Source organism: Miscanthus floridulus, chromosome 3 (genome assembly GCF_019320115.1).
Source record: "Miscanthus floridulus cultivar M001 chromosome 3, ASM1932011v1, whole genome shotgun sequence".
NCBI classification, from domain to species: domain Eukaryota; kingdom Viridiplantae; phylum Streptophyta; class Magnoliopsida; order Poales; family Poaceae; genus Miscanthus; species Miscanthus floridulus.
Genome location: NC_089582.1, coordinates 19967109 through 19982519, shown reverse-complemented (window position 1 = coordinate 19982519; position 15411 = coordinate 19967109). Strand labels below are relative to the sequence as shown.

At 50.9% G+C, this 15411-nt stretch overlaps 1 pseudogene; it reads right to left on the bottom strand.

The window, feature by feature from the left end:
* Positions 1-7733: 7733 nt before the first annotated feature.
* The window catches only part of LOC136545149 (inosine-5'-monophosphate dehydrogenase-like), a 28296-nt pseudogene continuing 20618 nt past the window's right edge, over positions 7734-15411 (bottom strand).

The window sequence follows — 15411 nt, the reverse complement described above, 5'->3', positions numbered from 1 at the left end:
CATGCGAACACACTCATGTTGCTCCTCAAGAACCTGACGAGCGCGTCCTCCTATTTAGGATCCAGGTTGGCCCCGGTAAGGGCCGTTTTGCTAGGATCACTGTCGACCAGCTAGATCACCTTGTGCTCCTTGGACTTGATGTTCTTGCGTGGAGCCTCGAGCTCTGGGATCTCCAGGTGGTTGGCTGAGGTCTTCTTGGCGTCGAGCATGGTCTCAGCCATGCGAATAGAGAGGTTGTGAGCCTCTGCTATTTTGAAGCTGTTGTCCTCACAGGTATAAGCTGCGTATATGTTGCCCCTGAGAGTTAGAACCCCTTTCTCAGTAGGCATCTTGAGCACCAAATACCTGTAGTGAGGTATGGCCATGAATTTGGTGAGCGATGGTCAACCAAGGATAGCATGGTAGGTGCCATCGAAGTCAACGACCACGAAGTTGATGTAGTCGGTGCGGAAGTGGTCCGGGGTACCAAATTGCATAGGTAGCGTGATCTGCCCGAGAGGTGTAGAGCTCTGTCTGGGGAGAACACCCCAGAACTGTGCCTCGTATGGCTTGAGATTCGCCTGGGTTATCTTCAGAGCTGGCAGACTGTTCTTGAACAGTATATCGATGGAACTGCCGCCGTCAATCAGCACTTTGTCGAACTAAACCTTATTGATACAAGGATCGAGGACCAGAGGAAAACGTCCTGGCTCGGGTATTGCAGCCCATTGGTCCTTTCTGCTGAAGGAGATCTCGCGGTGAGACCAAGGGGGAGCCACGGATCGGTGATGAGGTTATCGGTGTTGGCCACGTTCAAGCAGGCGCGGGCGAGCAGCTTGCATTCTCATTTGGTCTTGATGGACACTTTGCCTCCAATGATGGTGTGGACGCGATCGGTTGGCTTGACGTACTTGTGACAGGGATCTGCGTCTTCATCGTCGTTGTCCTCGTTGCGCTGTTCCCCTATGTCGTTAGGCTTATCGGATGTATCCGGAGCCTGTTGACGCATGTAGATAGACTTGAGAACGCGACAATTCTCCATGGTATGGTTTGACTTGGGATGGAGCTGGCAGGGCCCTTTCAATGCTTTGGCGTAGTCTTCTTCGTAGTTACAACGTCCACCACCTTTTTAACGGTGTTGACCTCGCCGTTGTCTTCCCGAGCACGCTTGCCCCTGTAATCGTCACGGCGATTACGCCGCTGATTATGCTGGTCACGGTGGTCGCGGGAGTCGTTGCGCTGGTTGCGGCGATCAAAATTGTCGTTCCGACCACGGTTGCTGCGGTAGTCGTCGTGGTGTGGGGGGGGGGTGGTCGGAGCGTGGAGCCCTTGCTGCTTCTTCGATGATTATCTTTTTAGCATCGTCGGTGTCCGCATATTTCTTAGCAGTGGCCAGGAGCGCTATGACTGATTCAGGTCTCTTGTGGAGGAGCTTGTCCCTTAGGGCATCGTGGAAGCGGAGGCCAGTGATGAAAGCCTCGATTGCCTCATTGTTGGAGATTGACGGGACCTTGATGCGCATCTCCGAGAAACGCCGAACGTACTCACGTAGTGTCTCATCTTTCCGATCTCGAATCCGCTGCAGATCATATTTGTTGCCGGGTTGCTCGCAAGTAGCAATGAAGTTGTCGATGAAAGCTTGCTTGAGCTCCTGCCAAGAATCGAAGTAGTTCGCCGGCAAGCTGACCAGCCATTGGTGGCCTGCATTGCCAACGGCGACTGGGAAGTAATTAGACATGACGTGCTCGTCAGCCATGGCTGATCTGCATGCGGTTTAGTAGAGCATAACCCATAATTCGGGGTTCTCCTTGCCGTTGTACTTCTGAAGTTTCTCGAGCTTGAAGTTCTTGGGCCATATGACTTGGCGAAGGTGAGAAGTAAACTGCTTCAGACCCGGAGGGCCGTGGGTAGTATCGTATTCCATACGGCGATGGCTTTCGTGGGATGCACGATCGTGGGCTCTCTGGTTAATGCGATCACACAGATCGCATTCTCCGAGGTAATGGCGGAGATCATTATTGCCATCGTGGCAATCCCGGTTGCCACCCTGGTTAACCCTACGACCGCGGTTATCACGGCGATTGTCACGGTTGTCTCGGCGGTTGTCGTCCTGGTAGTTGCGGCGGTTGTCGTCCCGACCACCATCATGGCCACCGTTTCCGCCTTGACGGTTGTCTGATGGGTCATCGTTGCGTGAGCCACGTTGGTTGGGTGGCTGTGAGCGACTGGAGTACTGGCGGCTGTGGCTTGACTCGACTGAGACGGATGGAGCCCGGGCTTGATTTACAATCTCTGCGGTCTGGGCCATAGCAGCCGTCAGGTAAGCTTGTATATCATCGCGAACTGCTTGGGTTTCCGGGGTATTGGGTAGTCGTTGCATTGTCGCCATAGCAACAGCTACGTTGGCGCTTGGAGTCCTGAAGACCTGTTTGTCCCCCACCCTGTCGAAGGCATTATTAAGGTCGCGTGGCTAGAACCTTATGCGTCGTGCCTCCTCTTCTGCCTCGGCTTCGATTTGTCAGCGATTAAACCGGTCAATATTGCGTGCTTCGCGTGCTAGCCTTTCTTGTTCTGTTTCGCCAACTGCCGGTGGTTCATCATTACTGACAACATTGATCAAGTCCCCTCGCCTTGGTGGGAAAGACGGGAATCGTGGGAACCCTGGGGCATGGTCTGGGATATCTAGATCGTATTCAATGCCTTCATCATCATGATGCTGGAGCTCGGTGTGGACGGAGGCATTAGATGCGATGCCAGACGAGGAGCTGGAGCCACCCTCTTGAACTGTGTGGACGGATCCTTCTTGATAATCCTCAATCTGGACCTTGTTGACAAAGTTGCGCAGGCCGTAGGGCTGGGCCTGGTAGTTCTCCATCGAGGCTTCGTACTCGAAGAGCCGGAGACCCGTCACAGAGGCTGGCCGGCGACGAGCGGAGCGCCCTTCAGGAGTAGATGTGACCACGAGATCCGTACCGAGTCGTGCAGGACGACTGGCCCGAGCTGGTCGGGTAGATCTGTTGTGGGTAGTGGTTACCTGCTGATTAGGTTGACTTTGAATTGAACTTACCAGAGCTAGGGTTTCAGCAAGTTTGGTGCCGACCCGATTGATGGAGTCAAGCAGGTCGGTGTTGTCGATCTGCTTCCCTTTGTAGCGAGGAAGCGGACGATGGGTTGTTGGCGTGGCTGAAGACAATGCGGGCGTGGCCGGAGCTAGATCCACCGTGGTTGGAGCCGTAGCCGATGTAGGTGAAGCAGTGGTCGACGTAGATTGAATCCGCGCCTCCTCCGTGGTCATGGCGATGAAGTCGTCGGAGCCAGTGGTCTAGGTGATCTGGCCGATAGTGAACGTGAGGCCATTCGGCGTAGCCATGGAGCCGGGGATGATGACCATCTTGTTCATTTGGAGAGCAGTACGCACACCTCCTACCTGGCACGCCACTGTTGACGAAATATGGTCGGTAGTCTACCTAGGGGTATGCCCAAGGTAGTAGATTGTCGACAGACAGATGCGCAAGCTACAAACAAGATGGTGACGCAAGACAGACACGAGGTTTTATCCAGGTTTGGCCGCCATGAAGGCGTAATACCTACGTCATGCGTCTGATTATATTGCTGTATGTCAATGAGAGATGATTTTTAGAGGGGTCCCCTGCCCGCCTTATATAGTCCGGGGGGCAGGGTTACAGATCTGGAAACTAATCCTAGCCAGTTACAATTGCCATAGGTGGCCGGATAAGGATTCCTATTTTAACCGACCAGGATCTTGCTTGACCTCCAAATCTGCCTTGATTCCTTGCGCGGGATTCCGAATAGATTGGCCAGGCCGCGCGTCGTCTTCTAGTGGGCCAGACCCCCTGATCCGGGCCGGCCCAAGCCTAGCTGTAAGGGTATAGGGGTTAATACCCCCACAAAGTTCAATTCTACGGAATCCCTATCAAGGTGACACATGTAATATGAATTAAATGTATTAAAGTTAATAGGAAACAAGGATGATCCCATGCTATACTTGCCTTGAACAAAGTGTTCTTGCTGATTCTGCTCGTCAAAGTAGTACTCTTATCACCCACGAATTGCTTACCGTCTATACTCGATAATCACAGCAACATACAAGCATCCAGAAACAATCATGCATAGCAAACAAAGGCTATAGATTAGAACAGTACACCAATAATCATAAAATCAAGATGAAAAGTTTGTAAAACAAATCTACGTCTTGCTATGAACACACAGATGCGAAGATCGCGAAAATCGGAGTTAAAACGAAGAAGTTATGAATTAAACAAGATTTTCTTTATTAAAATAATAGATTAAATCTAACCTTAAATTTTAAAAATTGAGAACATACATAACAGTATTATGAACATATAGATTACGTAATTATGAACCTAACGCAACTTGAACGGATCAAATCGGAGTTAAAACGAAGATTTTAGGGCTAAAACGAGATTAGTGGCAAAACTGTAATTGGACGAAAACATATTTTAGATCTAACCGATAAAACTACGTTTTCAGAAGAAGAAAGCGTATTTTGAATCTAATCCGAAAGAAAAAACTTATTCAAAAACAGAAAACGTATTCTAGGGAATACGTTAAGGACCGCGGGTTTGAACTTAGAATCTTGCGGGGGTTCTTTTGCAATTTTGCCGGCGGAATCGGTATCATGAAATCTGGACCGTTGAATTAAGATCGGACGGCCCGAAATAGATCGGGAGGGGATGGCCGTCGGCGGCGAGCAAAGCGGCGACGGCGCCATGGCCGGGCACGGTGGTGCGCACGGAACTTAGCCTACGGACTATGGCGGAACAAACCAAAGGCACCGGAAGATAGAAGAAGGAACGGAGAGCTCGGCTAGGTAGCTTACCAAGGCGCGGAGCAACGGAGGGCGGTGCAGTGCACGGCGCAGCGTTCGGCTCGTCGGTGGCTAGGGTTTGGCAGTGCCGCGTCTTGGCGATTCGACGAGGGTTGCTGCTAGTTCTAAGATGGAATAGAGAGGTGGCGGGGTCGGCTGCTATTTAAGGCCGAGGAGTCTTGGGTGGCACGACAAAGCGAGGCGTGGCATCGGCGGAGTCGAAGTCGGCGGCGGCGGAGAATCCGGCTCGGTCACGGGCGAGGAAGATGAACAGTGCACCGCTGACGCGTGGGGCCAGTTGGTCAGTGACTCGCGCGGGGAAGAGAACGACGCGGCGCGGGTGATGCTGTTGGGCCAGCCTGCTGCGAAGGGAATGGGCCGCCTGCGGAGACTTGGGTTGTAGTAGGGAAGCAGGAGAAAACTGGACCGCGTGGGCGACTGGGTCACGCGGGAGAACCAGGCTGAGCTGGGCCAGATCCAAGAGAGGGAGAAGAGAGAAAATAAAATTCCTTTTCTAATTTTCTCAACATAATTTTAAATCTAATTTAAATCCAAATTTAAATTCTTTTGTAAATTTTGATCAAACCAAAGCATCACAAATAAATTATGCAGCAGCATGTATGCACATACATGTATGTAAACCTTATATTTGATTTTATTTTTAACAAAGTTATCATTTTCCTAAATTTAAATGCTCACAAAATGTATAATTAAATTATTTTCTTCTATTTTAAAATCTTGTAAATTTTAGGGTGTTACAATATACCTTGTTTCGTGTAGCTCACTCAAATTTTATGCTAGTTCTGCCCCTGAGTACAATAGGCTGGAGGATTCCATGGTCCGTGAAAAAACAGGGTAGCTCCAAGCCTCGATGGCCGGTGAAGTATACTTTCGCACAACTGTTACTGGTATATGAGAAGATGCAGAATGGCTCTTTAGATTTGTACAAATTTGGGAGCATCGTTGATTTTGTTGAGATAAAACAACTTCATTTGCTCAAGTTGTATGAGATCATTGTTGGAATAGCACGACGTATCGACTATCTGTATACCGGCTGCAGAACATAGATTGTCCATTTTGATATTAAACCACAAAATATCTTGTTAGACCAGAACTTGCGCCCGAAGATATAAGATTTTGAGTTAGCAAAACTCTATGAAAAAAAGGAAAGAGAGGTCGATATTTCTGGTGCATGAGGCACTGCTGTATATATTGCACCTGCAGGCATACAATCGAGTTGAGCTGGACAAATGTGCCCGACGGGTAGATTTGAAGCCACAAGACATGTAGGAGCGTTGGGCATGGCCTTATCATACAGAATTTGTTGCCTGCCTGATTTTAGGTAGTACTCCTGTGCTGCAACAATATGAAACACTAGCTGATGATGAGCTTTTAAAAGAGAGGACGAAAAGACACTAGTTGATGATGAACTTTCAAATGAGAGGGCGAAAAGGGGGCGCAGAGAATGTCTTCCTTTCGTGGTAATATTAGATTTGTGTTTACAAATACTTTCTAATGATACTTTTGTTGTTGCTATAAATTATATATAATAGTATAAATTAACGGTTAAAGTATGATTTTGAAGAGCACCAAGTCAAATCGTGCCTTCTATCTTGAGACAGACGGGGTAATTAGCTAAGTTGTTCAAAATATATTTACAACTACAGTACTTTGTATTTGTATACTAAATAAATGCACTATTATTAAAAATATGTTTCACTGTGGAATCAATAATAGAACTAATTTGATGTTGTAGATGTTGGTGTAATTTTTGAGAGCTTAACCAAATTAAGTTAAAAGTATTTAAATTAGAACCAAACTCATTAAACACCATATATTTTGAAAAAAAGAAGCACTTAAATAACTTTATGTGTCAATGTTCCGTTCATGCGGTGGTGGATATGAATATAAGATTGTCAATTGAGACAAAATATTGTTACATGGCACACTAGTGTGGGAAAAGTTTTTACTGACGGTAGGTTTTCCATCTTTACAGGCGGTTTTGCAAATTGTTAGTGTGAAGGTTAGTGGAAGTGTAACATTCCATTGGCGTAAACTTGAGAACCGTCAATCAGCTAGTGTAAACCTATTTACACTGGTTGTTGGCATAACGGTAGCATCTATGTAAATCGGTTTACACTGCCGGTGCACTTAAGAAAATCACCAGTGTAAAAAAAATACTAGATTTACACTGGCGGTAACTTAAGGCAACAACTAGTGTAGAATCAATTTACATTGGCACAAGGGTTAAGTAAGCCGCCTGTGTTGTGGTGGTTCACTTAACACCACCGTTGGCGTAGTTGTATCTAAACTGGCAGTTCATAATCATAGGCCCACATATCTGTTTTTATTGGCACCTGCTCTTTATGAGCCGTCTGTGAAAAAAAACCAGCAAAAATCCGTTTATGTAGCAGTGGCAGGGGCGGTTCCCATGTTGTCACCCATCACAACGGATTACAGCATTGGACACGCAGGCACAATAACCTCATCTCCGCAGAATGCTAATGACGAGAGACGGAGACACGAGAGCATAATAATTCACAGCTACAACAAGGCCATGAGTTTATATGCCGTAGCACAAAACATGGAGAGGCAGAGCATGAGCATCCATCAATAGATTCATCTCAATTTATTTCACACGCCGACACATCAATTGTTAATTAGTTTGGAATGCTGAACTTAGTCTGTGAAATAAAACCATAATGCAAGTTACAATGGTGGCCTGCTTGGCGCCTTGCATGCAGGCAAAGCAGAATCACCAGAAATTGTACACACAGGGATTCAGAGTTTCAGACGAGCTACAGCGGACTCCAGAGAAGACCATAATTGAATCGGAAAGCTGGTCTGTTTCAGCCATCCGCCCTGGTCCATGGTCAATATAGCCTCACTCGATCTGCCTCAGAAGTTAGAATGCCTTCTTCTCATATGAAACAAGACCATGGATCCCTCCTTCGACTTGGGCAGCACCGGTTCTTACCTGAATTCATGGCAGTTTGTCGATAAGTAGAAGAGGTCAGAGATGAAATACAGTCAGCATTGGGCAATGTGCATGGTTATCTCAATTGAGAGAGAGAGATATATGTTCACAGAGCTTGGATGTGCGCCAGCTATATCAGTCTGAACTATGTGGGCAAGAAAATAGCATCATGGATTTTACTGAGAAACCGGGGGATAAAAAAGTGTTGCCAATGGTTTTCCCTTTTTAACTTATAGAGCTAGCTGGGCTGAGAGGACAGGGCAGCTCCAACTAAACCATTCGTTAAACTAGAAGGATCTATTTAGAAAGTTAACACAGACGCCCATGAATCACTCTAGTACATGGAGTTCTACACTGTTACATGTATAAAAATACCTTAGATGGTCCCACAATATGATTTATCAGAATTTGTACTTGAATGGCATATATACAGGAAGAAGTGCAGTGTTACTAATTAAATGCTGTAAAGGTCAACCAAAGCTCCGAGTTCCCTATTTAGACCACAAACACAACGAAATAGAAATGACACTATGGTTTTTTTAGAAAAGGAGGTGTACTTTTTTTATTTCAATGATGATAATTAAGGAGTATTCTTTTGCCTACCAATGCTAGTTATATCAACAAAAGATTTTGACCTTCTCATACAATCAGTTCACAAATTCAGAATAAAATCCTTAACCTTTAAGAGCAAATTCTGAATGCATGATAGATTAAAATTTGCTTTTCACTTGCAATTGCATCTAATGACTGATGTCGTACATACCTCTAGTCGAAGAGATTCTGATCGTAAAAGGTCATGGGCTGACTGCAAGGAGGATGCACCCAAGTCCTGGAATCCTTGTTTGACAGCTTGCATCGTATAAGGAATGAACCTCAATACCGAGCCCTTGTCAGCAAGTGCTCCAACAACTCCTTGAGCAACCTTAAGCTTAAGCGTGTCTCCAAGGTATCTCGCATCACTGCCCTTTGTCATGGCTTGAAGAGAACCCATGCCTCTATATTTTTTTGACACGATGGCCATCCTTGAATCAAAGAAATAGTTAGAAGCAAAATAAGTACCTAAAGAGCTAAATATATGTGTCGGGTTCATAAACCCAGAGTCCCTCGCGGACCGGCTTCCCAACAAAAGGCTCGGCCCAAGCAGACAACGCGTAACTCATGGGCCGACCCAAGTATCTAAACAACAGGCCAGAATGACGATCCAATCACCGACCGGAAGGTCTGGCCGAGGAGGAGCAGCACCCATTTTCTGACTCCGGCCCACCTCTCCAACCAGAGCGCTCACTTCGGTCTCCAGCCCGCCTCCGGACGGCCTCTCCGACCGAAAGGCCTGGCCAAGGCACTACTTCCGACTCCGACCCGCGTCTCCGACCGGGGATGTGCCAAACCCCTGCTCACGACTCTTCTCCGACTGGCACGATTAGAGCCGACTGGGACCAACCGACCGGGGACGCCCGCTCGGAAAGGACCAGGGAACGAACGGAGAAAGCAAGGCAGCGCGCACAAGTCAAACCACGAGACCAGGGACCGTACCATGTACACCTGCAGAAACAGAACTTTGCAGCCTCCCTGGCACGATAGAGCCCAAACAGTATTGTAGGCGCCGACCTTTTCCCTACAGTATTGTGGGTGCCGTTCACTCCCATACGGTAAGGCTCCCCCCACATGCCTCTGGGCGCCGGCATTTACCATACCGAGTGAACATGGTGAAACTCCTCACATGCCTCTGGACATTAACAGTATAGCAGGTACCGACATCTGCCATACCCAAACAAGACGACACAACCTTCCATGTGCATCTAACATCCAACAGTGTTGTGGGCGCCTACCATCATCCTATACCCGTCGGCGTGGGCAACAAGGCTTAGAAGCATACATACTCTCTCTTTCTCACTTGTAAGGCCACCCCCTTCATCTATAAAAGGGGATGCGATCTCTCCCAACATTCAGATTCATTCAAGTTGATCCAGATTCACGAGATCGATTAAGTCCACTAGTACACAACCACAGAACCGCCTGGTTCGAACCACAAGCACACGTTTGAACACTTAGCTCGTAGCAGGGCTGCCCTTCCGACCAGACCTCTTGTACCCCCCATCTTTTTCCTTCTCATTTGTAACCCCACTGCAAACTTCGAGCACCTGGGCTCAGGAATAAAGTCACCGACCGACTCAAACTAGACGTAGGGCACGTTGCCTGAACTAGTATAAACCCTATGTCATTGAGTGCTAGGCCACCTCCGATCACAACGTACGGCAAAACTACAAATATTTACTTGTTGGTCACTTTCTGCACCGACAGTTGGCGTCATCCGTGGGGAAGACGTTGTACGTTCAACACTTTTTGGTCATCGGATGGCCCACTTTTCCGCCACCTTCGCCATGGCGGACTCAGGCGATACGACTCGCTTCGGCTCACTAGAGTTTTCCGTACTCCCACCTGTTGGGATGTGGGTTCCACCCATCTCCAAGCCATCCCAGGCCTTCCTCTTCAGAAGCATGGACTTCGTCGCCGACCGGCTCAGCGTACTACACCTCCGAGAGGAGGCACTCGTTCCGGCGCCTGTTGGAGGGGCATCCTCCATCGGCTCCGGGACGCACGACTACTTCAACAACGAGGCATCTGCGCCTCATTCCGAGCAAACTCTCTGCTCAAACCCCGCTGTAAGTAATGTGCATACTGTTATCTAGTTACTATTCTCTATTTTCGGCCAATTACCCGTAGGGACCCCGTTGTCCCCGTCGTGACCGCCATACGACCGGTTCTCTTACGACCTCGCATCTCTCGCGGATGCGTACGCCCGGGGGCTCCGAAGGATGCCGGCGCCGCCCCCTCTCATGTCCAAATTCGTGGGAATGGCGAGCTATGCTCCCACCTATTTCCTCGACCTCATGGATGATGATGTTGAGAGTGACGGCTCCAGCATCGGCGACGTGGCACCAAGCCACCGTCCGTCCTGGGAGTGCGCTATGGCGGACGCTCTAGGGCAGCCACCAGTGGTAACGGGGTCCTTGCAGACTCACGCCCCTCCGAACCCTCATGCGGAGACCCCCGAGCTCACATGGGAGCACGACGAGGAACTACGACAACAGTGGCTGCACCAGCCACCGACTGTGCCAGCGCGCTCGGCGCACCACACTGTGACCTGTGCGCATCAATCGGCGAGCAAAGCTTGGGGTCACACCCATCGGGTCCAGCGCAACACCATGGACAGGGGGAACGATCCCCCACAGTTCGCTCGGGCCAATCAGAACATCACTGCTACGGCAATGCTTCTACGCGGCCTTCCCGAACTGAACAACCCTCAGGAACAGGCGATCCACCGAAACCTCCAGGCACTAGTGGAGACCGCCACCGTCCAACAGGTGGAGAGCTCCGTATCGCGACACCGACTCGCGGCCTCTCTCCCCACCTAGGGAATGGGGACGCAATAGACGAGTCACTCCACCCGCTAACCACTACAACCACCAAGCGCGACACAAGAGGCTGCACCTGCGCCTCGTCTTGACTTGACGACCGCTCCGCACCGACCGCCTGTACATGAGCGGCTCGAGCTGAACCAAGACGCATGCAGCAGTGACCGGAGTCCTAGCCCGGATGGCCTAGGACCACAAACCTTTGTCCAACGCCTCCGGCGAGTGCTGCTCCCGCCGTGCTCCAACGGAGGCCGAGGCAAAGGCAAGGCCAAGCGCCAGGATCAGGATGAGGGCCCCTCCACGCAGAAGGGAAAAAAGAACAAAAAAGATCGCCACCGACTGGCTAACTCGACGTTGGTTGCCACGGCTGATCACACGGGCAAGCAGCCCTAGCAGGACCCTCTGGGCCACTTCCACGAGCTCTTGGAGAGCCCGTGCACCAACCACGCCTACCCCATCAAACACCTCTACAAGGACTGCGAGCTCCTCAAGCGCCTTCTGCGACAGGCTGGCGGGCCAAAGGAAGAAAAAGGCGCAGAAGCAGCGGCCAAGAAAGGGGGCGTAGCGGACAAGGATCCGGACGACTGAAGGTTGAAGTGATCTGACCGGACGTCTACTGACTGAAGGATGACAACAACGACATTCTCACCTAACGCTTGGAACAGCTATGCCATTTTTCTTCCCCTAAAATTTAGTCTTACCATTGTTTACTTAGTGTTTGCTGCTATAAGAGCACCCTAACCTAAACACTTTTTGGCCCAGGTCGCTCGGGGGCTCCACGAGGGTGTAGTACTACCTCTCTTTTTCGTTTATTATATTATGGTGAAACTCCTTTCTACCTAAACAAAAGGGTAGTTTATTCCTTTAATTTGCCTTATGTAGCTTTGCTTTAAAATATTCCGACCGATCGCACCCCGCCTCTACCTACGGTTACGAGCAGCTAAGCCTCGCGGGCCATGCCCCGGACTCCTAAGGTTGCAGCCTACGGGGCGAACGGGCAAATATGAGAAAGAATAAAAAACAAAATTATGCTAAGGTAAAACTAAGAAACAAAAGGGACAGGTTTTCCCGAACGGAGTGACTCCATCACAAAAAATAAAACCAATTGTAGTCATTAAAACACACAAGAATGTTTACACGGGGCTCCCCCACGAACTTAAACTTTTTTCATCTACTAAACTACTTATACTTTACAAAGCTATTGGGGCGGCTCGGCGGCATCCATTGTTGGTACGACCGGCGAAGGCACGGCCTGCTCAGTCCTTGGTGGGACCACATTCGGCTCGGCTGAAGGTGGGACAACGTCCACTTCCGACCCAGGCTCCGTGCCATCCGCAGGCTCGGCGATGTCCTCCCGACGTAGGCTTCCGGCCATGTCTTCACGGCGGACATCCATCACCCACTGCGCAGAGACTTGCTCTGCCACACACATTGCGTGCGGCAGCAAGCTCTCCCCGAGCGATTGGATGTCCTCCATGCTCAAGCCATTGGCATACCAGTTGTAGATAGTGGCGAAGTCCAGGTTCAGTTGGTACGTCGCCATCGAAGTCAACACCCTCGACGCTCCGTAGAACAGTCCGCTTGTGATAACGGCCAGGACCTCATCCGGAACCTTCGCTAGTTGGACGGTGGGCGCGCTAGTGCTTGGCGCCGACCTAAAGACCTCCAAGATGACAAGTTGGGCAACATTGCGGATCTGGTCAAGTTCCCCCTCGAGAGCACGTCGCTCTTTAAGGGACTTGGCCAGCTTGTCTGCATTCTGGCCAAAAGTCACCTTGACCGTCTCTAGGTCCCGCTCCAATGACTTCACCTTTCTGCCTAGCTCTAGAAGAAGGGCGACAAGCTCAGAAACAGGCTGAAGGGAGAAACCAATGTGTTGAAAAAACAAAAAAGGTACATACCAAGGTGGAAGTTCTCAAGGGTGGAGAATTCCTCTGCCTACTGGGCCACCTGCTCACGTAGTCGGGCGCTCGCCTCCTCCGTCCCCATCACCTGGCCCCAAAGCATGAGCACTTTCTGGTCTGCCTTCGACCGGACCTTCCGCTCCGACTCCAGGGCCTTTCGCGCCGACTCCAGGGTGTTCTGCTCTGACACCAAGGCGCTCCGCTCTGACTCAAGGGTCTTTAGGGATTTTTGGAGCACCGCCTCGGTGTCCGCCAGGGATTTCCACAACCTCGCCTCGGTCTTTGCCTGGCGGGCCTTCGCCACCTCAAGCCCCCGCTCGGCGGCAGTCGCTCGCTGCTCCTCCACCCGCACCGCGGTCACCTCGGCCACCCGGTCCTAGGACTCGTGGTGGACGGACTCTAGCTATCGCTCAAGCTCAGCCACCCAGGCATGCTCCATCTGGAGGAAGCCGGACTTGCGGGATGACATCTCCTTTAGACCCTACAAAAACAAAAAGCAAGCACGCTGAGGCAACCAACAAGAGACTCAGAGGTCAAGGCCAAATATGGGAAACTCACCTCCACGGTGAGCTGCAGGTTGACCTTGACTAACTGCTGGGCGAACTTAACCCGCTCCTGGGCGTCCTCGATCTTCACCGACAGGTTGGCAAGTTCGGACTCCATGGCAAGTCCTTTCCCCTCAAGGATGTCCTAGAGCTAACGCTCCTAGGAATCCCGAAGGACGAACTGCACCTTTGACAGGTCCTCGGGTAGGGCCACTCTAGCGCAGCCTCCGATAGCCTGCCGGAGGGCCCAGCCTCCGACTGAACCACAGCCAGCTCATGTGTTGGCACCGGTAGCTCCTCCGCGTCATCCACTTCGTCATTGGATGGGATCTCCACCACATCGGTTGCACGGGCCACCAACGGGCGTTCCGACTTCGTCCCAGCCACGTCTCCCCTGAGCGTTTTCAGGTCTGACCGCGAGGGTGAGCCGTGTAGCCCTCCGCTTGGCGAGGCAGGGGACTCGGTCTCCTTCTCCTCTTCCGCCACAGCTGGTGAAGGAGGGGCCACAAGGAAAACCACCGGCGAAGCCTCCATGGTCACCATTGGGATCGCCGCCAGCACCGTCGCAGCCGCTTCCACCGTACCAGCAACCAACCCAGGGAGCACCACCCCCAGAAGGGAAGGGTTCGCCACCACCACCCTGTTCCCCCTTGCCGCTCGCTGCGGCGCGCTGCAGGGTGGGCCTCCAAACCTCCTGCATAGGAGTTGGGGCGATACTCAATCCTGTCATCTCTCAACCACTAACAAAGAGTATGGGTCAGTCATACTCCAAAAAAGACTCAACAACAAGATCAAAAAGAAACAAAGAAAAACATACCAGGAGGTAAGCGGCATGACTCTGAAGCCAAGACCCGGCATCGACGGGCCCGTAGGGCAAGGACCGCTCCTAGGCTATGACTCGCACCCCCTCACTTCAGTCGGGAGCGGAGTCATCCCGACCAGCTCCTACCCGGCCTACGGGTCACCACGACCTTCGGCTCAGGACACGCCGACCAGAGCGGCAGGCGAGGCATCCTCACGCTGCGAGTCATGCACTGGCACCGGTCCTGGTGATGCACGTGCAAGCCTGCTCCTCTGACCGCATGGCTTGCTTGGTCGTGCCTGCGGTAGGCGGGGACGAGACCGGCGATGCCACCGAGGGACGCGGTGACCATGCCCGCTTCACCTCCTGTTCGCCGGTGGCATCTGCGCTCGCCGCATGCTTCCTCGGCACGAGAACCTTGACGTGCCTCTCCACCTCCTGCTCATCACTAGCGGACATCACCGTAGGGTCGTGATGCTCCACCGAGGTCAAAATGACCTTTGGACTTTCCTCCTCCTTAGAGAAAACCATGTCATCCACATCTGTGGGATCCTTCGACTCGAGCTCGGACTCGACGTCGCTCTTATTTCCCCGGCCTTCATGCACCGAGAAATCTCCTTCTCCTTCTTATACTTTCGCTGAGCCACCTCGGCTTTCTTTTTCTTCCTGGCATCTGTCGCCTCTTTCTTGGCGGCTACCGAGCCACGCCCTCTGGCCTCTTCGGACGGTGGGGCCGGGACCTGTAAGCATCAAGTCCCTACAAAATAGGCAATTCAAAAATAAAAAAAGCATGAGAGCAAATGGGAAAAGAACACAAAGTAAAGAAAGAGGAGCATAACAGTTTGGACACCACCGAGGCATTAAGGTATGGGCTTTCCATCAACCTTCTCTTTGGGATTTAGCTACAGCACCCGGTCGAGGTGACTCTAGACCTCGTTA